Source organism: Zingiber officinale, chromosome 1A, assembly GCF_018446385.1.
Source record: "Zingiber officinale cultivar Zhangliang chromosome 1A, Zo_v1.1, whole genome shotgun sequence".
Lineage (NCBI taxonomy): Eukaryota > Viridiplantae > Streptophyta > Magnoliopsida > Zingiberales > Zingiberaceae > Zingiber > Zingiber officinale.
The window spans coordinates 4,356,821-4,369,912 of NC_055987.1; positions in this window are offsets into that span (position 1 = coordinate 4,356,821).

The following is a 13,092-nucleotide window of genomic DNA, read 5'->3' on the forward strand; positions in this document are numbered from 1 at the left end:
ATGGAAATTAATATTTAATGGAATTAATAACTTAGGTGATTTGGATCGAACGTGTTAAGTTCCGCAGGAGATCCAAGTCAAAACCTAAAAGAACAAATAGATTAAACTTTGGATCAAACGTGTTAAGTTCCGCAGGCGATCCAAGTTTAATTTAAAAGAACACATGGTAGCTAGGAAAAGGTTCAGACCTTTGTACAAAATTTTTGTACAGTGGAACCATTAGGTTTTCCGAGTAGCAACCAAAATCAGACTTTACGTGAAGATGTCGATCGGATGTACTTTCGGTAAATTTGGAGAATTTGCTGATCGATCGACATTTCTTGATGGGAATTTTATCTCTTTTGCATGTGATTTTGATGATCGCTCAGATTTTTTAGTTGGTTTTGGCGAAGCTACGAGAAACCGAATGTCGAGTGAAGCTGATCGAATCCAAGTTAACATGAGCGAGTTTTCCACTTTGACTTGCTAATTCTAGCTGATCGGCTTGGATTTGCTTAGAATTTGAGATGCAACTAATGTTGTCTATTGACTAACGCCTTGTTGACTTTTGACGGGCATTTTGATTCTCGAAGTTGTCGATCAAATGTTTGGTATGAATGTTAGCTAGGCTCTTCTCCTTATGTTCCTGAAGGAGATCATCAAGAGGGAAGTGAGGATGATCCTTTATTTGCTTCTCCTGACTTCGTCATTCCACTCAACATCTTGGCACATTGATAACATTCACTAGTGATGCTGATGGGATTGATGGTAATCACAAAAACGTCGATGCTTTTCAAGAAGCGACCGACATGGCATAATAGTTGATTCTAGGGTGTCTTCCACTTCCTGCATTGCTCTCGCTTCCCGTACTGGCGGAGGGTTTGGCCGAGGGTCTCAGGGGCGCATTGTATTATATTTGAGAGGTGTCCTAAGGTAATCTCCTGAGATATTATATCATTTATTGGATAAATAAAATTTACTATTTGAGTGTGCATTCCCTATGTATATGATTAGATCTTAAATGCATTTATTTAATGTCCACAATATAATTTATAGCATGCGAGAACTTGTGATTGGATCACAAATAGTGAGCATCTCTACATATGCAATTATAAATGTATTGAAATAATCCCTAGTTATTGAATTGATGAGTTCAGACATTATTGATTCTATGAGACTAGTACGAGTTATACTCCTTGGTTTAACAAAGCAATTGTTACTCACTAGCTGGAGACATTATGATATCAAGAGTTAAACATGGATAATAGTTATGGTAGCTAGTTCATTGGAGTGACCTGCTGTAAGACTTCATATGATTCTTTACATATATGGATATGTCTATGAAGTTCTTACTGTAGCTCAAGTGCAAGTTTCTTTCGACTTGAGGTATTCAAGTCACTTGATCATGAAAACTTATACTTTAACATATTAAACAAGCATCTCCAAGGAGTTGTGGACCCGAGATGATTGGGTATAAGTTAAAGTACCCGAAAGTATTTGGATAGTGCACAAAGGATTCACCGCTCCTTGCAAGAAGATGTCACCCTATGGCCACTTGTCAAGATTATTACTTAAAAGTCTTTGACCAAAACATCACATGTCATGAATACGGGAGTCTTAGACACATATACGAGTAATTTGAATCTGCAGGATGAGGAAGTATTACTTGGGCTAGGTGTGACGTAGTCAGCCTAGTGGGAACTGACACATAGACCATGTCCTGAACCAAGTGGGTATAAGACAACTGAAAGAAATGAGACATGACTAACTGTAGCTGCTGAAGGATTCAGAAGTGGTTCTGGAATCAACCGTTTGATTTTTTTGGTTAATTGGGAATCATAATGTACTACTAGGTGTCACTCATGATTGATCCATGATTAATATTTAATTATAGATAGCCAACATAACTGGGAACCTATAAGGTCACACACACTACGAGTTTATCAGAGAGACATAAAATGAGTTTGAGTATTGGATTCTCAGATTAAGAGAGATTACACTACAACAAAAATGTCAAACGACAACACCACAAAGACAACGGTTTTAGAAGAAACTGTTGTAAATTTGGCAAAAGACAACGGTTTTAGATAAAACCGTTGTCTTTGAGCTCCTATAAAATACAAAAGACAACAGTTTTGTAAAAACCGTTGTCATCGAGCAATTGTTTTTAAAATCAACAGCACATTTTACAACGGTTATCTAAAATTATTGTCTTTAAGCACTTTTTTAGGGGCTACGACAACAGTTTTGTAAACTGTTGTGTTTTTATATTGTTTTATATAGTCAAAGACAATGGTTTATTAAAATCGTTGTCTTTGACTTTATTCTTTCGGTGTTTTTCCCTCTCTCTGAAAATTTTTGGCACCGTGTTTTCCGCCTTAGCCTTTCTGAACCCTTCTTATCCATTTTTATTTCCCTCTCCTCATACGATCTCTTCACGCTCCTGCTGCCGAAACCCTAACTTCATTCAACCCCTCTCTGATGAACCCCTCTCCACGAATTGTTAAGTGGAGAGGAGGTGGAGGAAGGTGATGAGTTTGTTCACCGGAACACGCGTCGGTGACGAGGACTCGCCGAACCTTGTTTGCTAGCTTGACTGTGTCTAGGGCATGGTCGAAGCTCTCTCTTTTGTCTGGTGGAAGCGTCATCAGGTCCATGTCTCCCTTCGCCTCTTTCCTTTGCTTACTCATTAGGGTTTCATCTTACCTGCTTCCTCATGAGGATGTTGTGGTTGAGATCTCCGAACATGAACTCGTCATCATTGCGGAGGAGTTTGGGTGCCTTCTGGCCAGGGTGTACTTAAAACGTGAGGTACCATAATCGATGAAAAATAAATTAAAATCTGCATCTTTTGGTGTAAACTTTGATGTTTACTGGGATTAAAATGGTGGCTTTGTTTCTTGGCAGTTGTTTCCTGCATACTAGTATGCAACAAAAGGATAACCAAGGTTCAGCATGATCTTGGAGCTCTTCGTTAATTGCCTCAACATCTTTTCCACTTTTGGACATTCCCCTGCCATCGAAATCAGTTACCATGGTCTAGACATGCAACTATTTTTGAAGTAAGCTTCTTCTTTCTCTTGATTGTGTATATGTAAAGCTAAACTTCATTGCTGTAGAGGTTAGATTATAAAGATATGTGTAAATTCATCAAGCATTTTGTGTTCTGTCTCTATGAATTCATTGTTTGCTGAATTCTATTAGGTACTCTTGTGATATCTACATTGCATTGCTCAAAAATCAATTATTCTTTCTTTAGGTGTACTGTGGTTGGATTCCTCCTTGTTCTTTGTAGGTTGAAGTATAGTTAGATGATAAGTCATATACATTGGCTTGTGATATGAGTAATTTATTATGTCTGTCATGTTAAAGGATTATTTTACTTCACTTCCATAATGCAATAATTCAATTGAAATGTCTATTGTGTCGGTTAAAGGATTGTCTTAACCTCACATCAATTACTATTTTCTTCTTTTTGTAAGCAGAAATGGCTAATGAATGTTGCTCTATCCAACTGATTGACAGAGATGGTGTATTCAATGTCATGGGTCTTGAACACTTTATGAAGTCAGTGAAGTTGGCAGAGAATGGATTATCCTATGCTATAGTTTCTATCATGGGTCCACAAATTAGTGGAATGTCTTTGAGTTTTTTGAATTCTATTTTCGTATTTTATGTGCTTGAAGGCTATGTTTATTATAAGGTGATCCGGGGGTAAGCATAGGAGGACCCACGTGGGCAGTGGTCAACGACACGTGGAAGTAAGAGTCAAGAGGGTCAACCTAAGGGTCTTGCCGATCGGAGAGGTCTCATGGCTGGTCGACCAGGATAGCGCCAAGGTCGGTGCAAAGATAGCTCGACCATGGGTCGAGTTTCCGACGCTCATGATTTGCCCGTATAGAGGAGTTACTGCGCCGAGCGACCCGTCCACTTGGCTGAGCTGCAGATCAACTAAGGACGCATTCTCGTACGTGATCCAGCGGTAAGCATAGGGGGACCCACATGGGCAGTGGTCAACGACACGTGGAAGTTAGAGTCAAGAGGGTCAACCTAAGGGTCTTGCCGATCGGAGAGGTCTCATGGACGCTCGGCCAGGATAACGCCAGGGCCGGCGCGAAGATAGCTCGACCACGGGTCGGGTTTCTGACGCTCATGATTTGCTCATATAGAGGAGTTGCTGCGCCGAGCATCCCATCCGCTTGGCTGAGCTACAGATCAACTAAGGACGCATTCTTGTACGTGATCCGGGGGTAAGCATAGAGGGACCCACATGGGTAGTGGTCAACGACACGTGGAAGTCAGAGTCAAGAGGGTCAACCTAAGGGTCTTGCTGATCGGAGATGTCTCATGGCTGCTCGGCTAGGATAGCGCCAGGGCCAGCGCGAAGATAGCTCGACCACGGGTCGGGTTTCCGACGTTCATGATTTGCCCGTATAGAGGAGTTGCTGCGCCGAACGGCCCATCCGCTCGGTTGAGCTGTAGATCATCTAAGGACGCATTCTCGTCCGAGTATGTGCATGAGGGGCCTTCCCGCTCGGTCTGGCACGCCTTTACGCCCGACCGCCGGGGTGGCCGAGCGACCCTCCCGCTCGGCCCGGAAACAGACAAAAGGCGCAAAAGAGGACAAAGAAGGCAGACAGCTGGTGATATCCTTCTCGAGCCAGGTGCCGCCGACGGACAGCATGGTCGGCGGCTGGACCGGACAAAAAATCATACAGTGGAAGTTTCCACTGTCATGTCAGAGATATGCTTGGACGGTTGCGGTATGGCGTCAGGCACACTTTTTTGACATGGTCATTCTGAGGTATGCTTTGGGAAGCGTGCACGCCTCGAGAAGCGTGCACGCGCCTCCCCAGGATCCTATATAAGGCCCCCCAGATTTCAACGGAGGTAAGCATTCTACATCACTGTAGCTACAACCTTGTTTCTCTGCTTCGTTTTCTTCTCGTCGGGAGCTGACTTGAGCGTCGGAGGGCCGTCGCCGAGAACCCCTTCCTGGCTCGGTTTTGTGCTTGCAGGTTCTCATCGGAGGTTCGCGTCAACCAAAGGTTCATCTGCAGTCAACGGGAGCGCTACGTTCCTAGCGTCTGTCGACTCAGCACTCGGACAGGATCAAATTAGCGCCGTCAGTGGGAACACACTTGAATCCGAGCTGAGAAGATGGAAGGAGCTGGATGACCGCACACCGTGACGCTCTCTCAAGAGGAGCTCAACGCTCTTATTGAGGCGAGAGCAGGGAAAATAGTAGAGCAGCAGCAACGAAAAGCGTTAGCTGACCGGCTGGCACAGTAGGCGACCTCGGCATCAGGCGGCCGAGCGGCACCAGAGGACCGACCAGAGCAGTGCTCCACTTGGGCACAGAATAAAGGGCAGGCCGGCACACCAGGAGACGTGCCACCGGCACCTATTCCGTTCCATCGGGCTCTGTTCTAGACTCCGTCTGAGCTAGCTCAAGCCAACTAGGGGTCATCTGACGAAGCCCCTGCCCGAGACATCAAAAAAGGGAAAGCACCTCAGACCGAGTCATCTCCCGAGCGGATTAATCGCCAATTCTCCGAGGCGATCTTGCAAGACCCGCTCCCAAGGCATTACGCTCCTCTGGTGATCGGAGAATATAACAGCACGACTGACCCGGACGACCATTTAGGTAAATTCGATAACGCTACTACTCTCCACCAATATACTGACGGAGTTAAGTGTCGAATCTTCCTTACCACCTTGTCCGGCTCAGCACAACGATAGTTTCGGAGATTGCCGGACGGATCAATTCAGAGCTTCAAAGATTTCCGGACGGTTTTCCTTCATCACTTTGCGAGCGGCAGGCGCTACCAAAAGATCAGCGTCAGTCTGTTCTCCATAAAGCAAGGGCCCAAAGAGACTCTCCGAGCGTACATCCAACGATTCAACCAGGCCGCTCTAGACATCCCCGCAGTCTCATCCGAGACCATGATGCACGCCTTCACTCAGGGGCTGATGGATGGAGACTTCTTCCGCTCGCTCATCCGGAATCAGCGACGCGACTATGACCATATGCCAAAAAAGGGGAGCGAATACATCAACGTGGAGGAGGCGCAAGCGGCCCGGAAGAAGGAAACACCAGCAGAGTTAGCGGCGCCGGCCGAGCGGAGACCTCCAACCAGCCATCAACCACCAAGAGGACCCCGGGTCGAGGGGATGAGGTCGCATCAAGAGTCAAGGTCGCACGCCGTCCAACACGTGGCGGCCAAACGACCTAAGCTAAAAGGAAAGGTATGGACTCCCATGTTTTGTTCACTTCATCAATCAGTAACCCACAACACCCGCGATTGTCGGAGTCTCGCCCCGGTCGCTCAGCCGAGAAGCTATCGTCGCCGATCGCCTTCGCCTGACCGGCGACATAATCATCAAAGTACCGGACGGCGAGCAACCAGACAATCTCCCGAGCAGCGACACCAGCACCAGCCAAGAAGCAATCCCCGAGCCTCCCATAAGCGAGCCAGACCGTCCACTTGGGAGGAAGAAAATAAAAGCAACACTGATCGAGGGGAAATCAACATCATCGCTGGTGGGTCAACCAGCAGTGACTCCAACCGAGCCCGCAAGTCATACGCTCGACGGTTGGAGATCCATGCCGTGGGATGCAACCGGGAAAAGGCGAATGGGCCCGAGATCAGTTTTGGCCCTGGGGACCTCAAGGGAGTCGAAGTGTCGCACGACGACGCCCTCATCATCTGAGCGGTAATAGCAAACTATACTATTCATCGCATCTTTATTGACACAGGAAGCTCGGTCAACATCATCTTTAAGAAGACATTCGACCAGCTTCAGATCGACAGGGCTGAGCTGCTACCAATGACAACGCCCTTGTTTGGATTCATTGGTAACGAGGTCCAGCCGGTCGGCCAAACGAAATTGGCTATTTCGCTCGGTGAGGGGCTGCTCAGAAGGACGCGGACCACTAACTTCATCATCGTGGATGCGCCCTCGGCGTACAACGTCATTTTGGGCTGACCGACCCTCAATGAGTTCCAGGCTGTCGTCTCAACATTCTGTCAGAAGATCAAGTTCCCTGTGGAAGACCAAGTGGGCGAGGTCAGAGGCGATCAGTTGGCAACGCGGCGCTGCTATGTGGAGATGGTTCGAGCCGAGTCAAGGTCCGCTCAGAAGAACCCCCGGATTGAGGTAAATGCTATAACAGAGAGGCCTCCTACTTTTGTTTATGAAGAGGAGGAGGTGCAGCTCCTTGGGCCGGACCTTTCAAGGTTGTAGAAAAGCTCCGTTCGGGCGCCTATTACCTCGAGGACGAAGATGGGCGGAAGTTGGAGCGACCATGTAGTGTAAGCCGCCTCCAGTCGTATCGAGCTGGATGAAAGGTGTGCCAATGTAATGCACGATATATATTTGTCATCCTCTTTGTTTCCCTTGACTACAGGGAGTAAAATCAGAAAAAGGTTTTGCAAAATTACGGTCGAGCGGCTAGTCTCATCCAAACCGTTGAGCGGCGACATTAAACTCTAGAGTCGAACCGACGACTATAAACCCTCCGGACGTAAGACCGTCGAGCGGCGACGTTAAACTCTAGAGTCGACCCGGCGACTATAAACCCCCCAGACGGAAGATCGTCGAGCGGCGACGTTAAACTCTAGAGTCGAACTGGCGACTATAAATCCCCTGGCCTGAAGACCGTCGAGCGGCGACGTTAAACTCTAGAGTTGAACCGGCGACTATAAACCCCCCGGCCTGAAGACCGTCGAGCGGCGACGTTAAAGTCTAGAGTCGACCCGACGACTATAAACCCCTCGGACGGAAGACTATCGAGCGGCAACGTTAAACTCTAGAGTCGACCCGGCGGCTATAAATCCCCCAGACGGAAGACTGTCGAACGACGACGTTAAACTCTAGGGTTGGCGCGGCGACCATAACTACCCCGCCTGAAGACCGTCGAGCGGCGACATTAAACTCTAAAGTCGACTAGGCGACTATAAACCCCCCTGCTTGAAAATCGTCGAGCGGCGACGTTAAACTCTAGGGTCGGTGCGGCGACCATAAATACCCCGCCTGAAGACCGTCGAGCGGCGACGTTAAACTCTAGAGTCGACCCGGAGACTATAAACCCCCCGGATGGAAGACAGTCGAGCGGCGATGTTAAACTCTAGAGTCGACCCAACAACTATAAACCCCCCGGACGGAAGACAGTCGAGCGGCGACGTTAAACTCTAGAGTTGAATCGGCGACTATAAACCCCCAGCCTGAAGACCGTCGAGCCGCGACCTTAAACTCTAGAGTCGAACCGGCGACTATAAACCCCCCGGCCTGAAGACCGTCGAGCGGCGACGTTAAACTCTAGAGTCGACCCGACAACTATAAACCCCCCGGACGGAAGACCGTCGAGCGGCGACGTTAAATTCTAGAGTCGACCCGACGACTATAAACCCCCCGGACGGAAGACCGTCGAGCGGCAACATTAAATCTAGGGTCGGTGCGGCGACCATAAATACCCCGCCTGAAGACCGTCGAGCGGCGACGTTAAACTCTAGAGTTGACCCGGCGACTCTAAACCTTCTAGCTTGAAGATCATCGAGCGGCAACATTAAACTCTAGAGTCGACCCGGCGACTATAAACCCCCCGGACGGAAAACCGTCGAGCGGCGACGTTAAACTCTAGGGTCGACACGGTGACCATAAATACCCCGCCTGAAGACCGTCGAGCGGCGACGTTAAACTCTAGAATCGACCCGGCGACTATAAACCCCCCGGACGGAAGATCGTCGAGCGGCAACATTAAATCTAGGGTCGGTGTGGAGACCATAAATACCCCGCTTGAAGACCGTCGAGCGGCGACGTTAAACTCTAGAGTCGACCCGGCGACTCTAAATCTTCCGGCTTGAAGACCGTCGAGCGACAACATTAAACTCTAGAGTCGACCCGGCGACTATAAACCCCCCGGACGGAAGACCATCAAGCGGCGACGTTAAACTCTAGGGTCGGCACGGCAACCATAAATACCCCACCTGAAGACCGTCGAGTGGCGATGTTAAATTCTAGAGTCGAACCGGCGACTATAAACCCCCCGACCTGAAGACCGTCGACCGGCGACGTTAAACTCTAGAGTCGAACCGGCGACTATAAATCCTCCGGCCTGAAGACTGTCGAGCGGCGACCATAAATCCCAAAGGGAAGAAACAATGACCCTCTAGCACAGCATCCGCTCGGGCCACACGGTTATTTGCGCCGACCAGGGAAAACAAGCTGAGAGAGCAAAAAGCAAAGTTTCATTCAAAATAGGGTTTTCCGATCGAGCGGCAGAATTACAAAGACACTTCACTCAAGGTAGTTAAAAACATGTTTTGGTATGGTGGTGAGAAGCGCAGCGTGTTCCCGGACGGGGATGGTAAAGGACTCCGGGAGGTGACCCTTGGCCTTCAGATGATCCGCGGTGGCAGTGATGGCCAGCTCGAAGGCGAGGACGAGCCGATTGCAGACCTTCTGAACAAATTCATCCGAGCAGATGTTGCTCTACCTCATTATAGCAAAGCGGCTCGGCTCGGCCTCTAGGTACTCCTTGAGGGCAACGCGCGAGGCCTCGAGAGCCTCCTGAAGGGCCTTCATTTTGTCCTTGAGAGCCGCCACCTCCGCTAAGCGGCCTTTTTTCTCGTCATCCAGCAGGTCATCCAATTCCTTCACCCGCTGCTCCAGGGCTCGTGCCTCAACATTCTTAGCGTCCAGATCGGCGATTGCACGATTCTTTCGAGTGGTCGCCAGTTCTATCTTTTTGTCAAAGGTTTTGACCTTCTTCTCGAACTAGCCCAGCATGTACGCCTGATCGACCGTTTTCTTCCGCTTGACCTCCAGCAGCTCCTTAGTCTTGGCCAGCTCCTTTTGCAGCTCGGCGTATGATGGTGCCTGAGAGGAGGACGACCCATCAGAAATTTTGAGCTTCTTCAGCTCTTCCTCTAACATCGCCATACGACTGGCGATGACCACGCTTTCCACCCAATTCTGACAAATAAAGAGTTGTTCAATGCCGATCGTAAAAGACACATGAATGAGTATGGACAGAAAACCTACACCGGTGGTGTGCTGCATGTAACTATTGGCCAGCAGACCGGGGGCATTGCGGCGACACAGGCGCGGGCGTCCTCCCATACTTTGGCGAGCGGCCCTCTGATGGTGATAACGTGTTCAGGGGTCGTAGGCCACTCAAATTCAGCCATGTAGGCCTCCATTGGAAGGTGCAGAACGACCTTTATTGTGCGACGCCCGCCTGGCGTTGTATGAGCAGACGCTGAGGGACCAGATGGCTGGTCTGACGGCGTAGAAAGTATGCCCGAGCGACGAATCCTTTGACGCGTTGGAGGCAAAGAACTGATCGGTTGTGCCGCGATGGGGTCAGATGGTAGATCCAGCTGGGAGGGAGTCTGATCGGAGGAGAGGGCCTCGACAGATAAGGCATTTTCTCTGGGGGAGAGCGCGCCCGTCTGTTCGGACACTTGTACCGCTGAAGTGGCTGAAAGCAGAGGCGTCCCCGTCCTGCGTCGCCTTCATCCGGAAAGGGGAAGATCGTCCTCCGGCTCAGAGTCGTCGCCCCGAGCGGTAGGCTGTCGGCTTAAAGTTGCTTCACCCACCACCTCCACAGGAGAGGTCTGAGCAGCCGACTCCCCAACATCCGCCTCGCTCTCACCCTCATGAGAGTCAACTGGAGCAATGTCAAGTCGCTCCATTTCTTGGGTCGCTGCCGCCTCGATCACTTTAGCTTTCTTCTTTAGGATGCCGAACAGCACGAACTCCATCACGATATTCGCTGCGAAAGAAAAAGAAGAAAATCAGTTAGACTCAAAGTAAAGACACAAGTAAATTCCTTACCAAAGCTGCTCGGGAGCTTCGTGCGGATCGGACTCAGACCAAACATGCACATCACCCCCTTTGGTATAAACTTGTGGATATCGAGCTTCAGGCCGACCAGCATATTTGTTGCTTGGAGATAGTCCGGTCGGGTCTTATATCTCTTCAGCATGGGAGGAGTAGGAAGCCCGACCTGCCACTTTGTTCAGAAGGGAGACAGTTCGGGGAGTCGCAGGAAGAAGAAGTAATCCTTCCAATGTTTATTAGAGGAATGCATCTTATCGAAAAAGACTAAGCCGATCTGAGACTGGAACAAATAAGTGTCCAGCTCAGACTACTTGGGATAATAAAAGTAGTAAAAAACCTCAGAACGGAGAGGTATGTTGTGGATTGTGAATAACACTACGATCTCACACAAGAGGCGAAAGGAATTAGGGATGAGCTGGGCGAACGAAATGCGAAAGAAGTTACAGACTTCGATGATAAAGGGGTGGATAGGAAACCGCAACCTGGCCACAAACTGCTCTCGGAAGAAGCAGATCGTACCACGCGGTGGCATGTGTGGTCGGTCGGAAGGCGAAGCCAAAACCAGCTCAAAATCAGAAGGAAGGTAGAAGGCATTGGTCAGGCTCTCAACGTCGCTCATGTCGAACCGTGACTCCATGGTCGTGTACCATGGGCCAGGAGCAAGTTCCGAAGGTTGAGAAGGACTAGCTTGTAGGATCGTTGGGCCGGCTAGAAAGGGGGAGTTGAATAGCCCTGAAAAAATAAGAACAACCCTTCTCGACTTTTCAAACCAACACTTGAAGAATAATAAAATAAACAGAAAATACCAAAAAAAAAACGAGGCTCCGGATTTGACTTGGTTACAACCGAGGAGGTTGTTAATCCAAGGAAGATGATCGCACTACTATTCTCCTTCAGGTGGAGAAGCCTCTTTTACAGCAGTGTAGACACAGAAAGAAATAAGCTAATCTAAACAATGGAAGCGCACAAGTGTTGTTACAATTTTTGAATTGATTTTAAAGCTTCTGGACCAAGGCTATATTTATAGCCTTGGTCGGAGCTCTTGGAGGGGTTTCAGGCGCCCTGGGGGGATAAAACTTTATCCCCCAACGTTCAGATCGAGATTGACTCGATCTGGTCAAACTTCACGGTCCGAGCGTCCGGAAGGGTTCCAGGCGCCCTGGACCCCCCAAGTCAACAGATGTTGACTTTTCTCCGTCGGGACCTTTGCTCCGGTACGGTTCGGCTCAGTCCGGGTCTTCTACTCCGGATCCGCTCGCTTGAGTGATCTCTGCCATCCGGAAAAGGGCTCACCCGAACCCAGCTTCCGGTCTTCTCGAGCGGGCTTCCCTCCGGCTTCTCGTCCCTCGGAATCGCCGCGTGTTTTCTTCTCGTCCGCCGGCGTACTCATCTGCAGTCTTCGTCCCTCAGACGCACCGCGTGCCGTCCTTCTCGCTAGCTGCGTCTCTTGCTCCTCGAGCAATCTTCCGCTCTGACTTTCGTCCTTCGGAACCACCGCACGCTTCCTTTTCGTCCGCCGGTGTACTCTTCCGCAGCGCCTCGTCCCTCGGACGCACCTCGTGCCATCCTTTTCGCTAGATGCGTCTTCCACTCGACTACTTGTGCTCCTAAGCTCCTGCACACTTAGACACAAGGTTAGAAACATACAGGGTCTAACTTAACTTGTTAATCACACCAAAACAACCTTGGGGTTCCAACATAGCGATGTCGGAACAGTAGGAAAGGCAAAAGCCAGAGAGAAACAGAGGGGTTGATGGAGGAGATGATCGGAACAGTGCCTGAGAGGCACAAACACCACTAGAGTGTAAAGAAAAATGCGAAAGAACAAAGAGACAAGGGGCGGAGAATCCTTACAGGGAAAAGGGTGATCGAAGAAGAAGAGGAGTCACCGGAATGTTGAGGAATGGGTTCACCAGAGTACTGAACGCAGACGAAGGCCTTCGGACACACGAGCATGAAGATAGGCGGCGGAGGAAGGTGATGAAGGCTTTATACAGACGGGGCTCAATTCCTCCGAGCCGTTGGATTCAGGTCACAAGACTCGAGGACCAGATCTCACCGTCAAATTCAAAAAGCCAGAGGTCACATCGACCGATCATGCGATGACGGCGGCCTCGCCACGCGTTGCCCGCTCACAGGATCGCGTTTAATGAGCCCCATCACACATCCATGGTCGCGTGCTCAGCCTTCATGGCGAGGATTTGCACGAATTCCGAGGGGATCCTAAAGACGTCAGCATTTACCGCCATTAGATCGGCGAGGCAC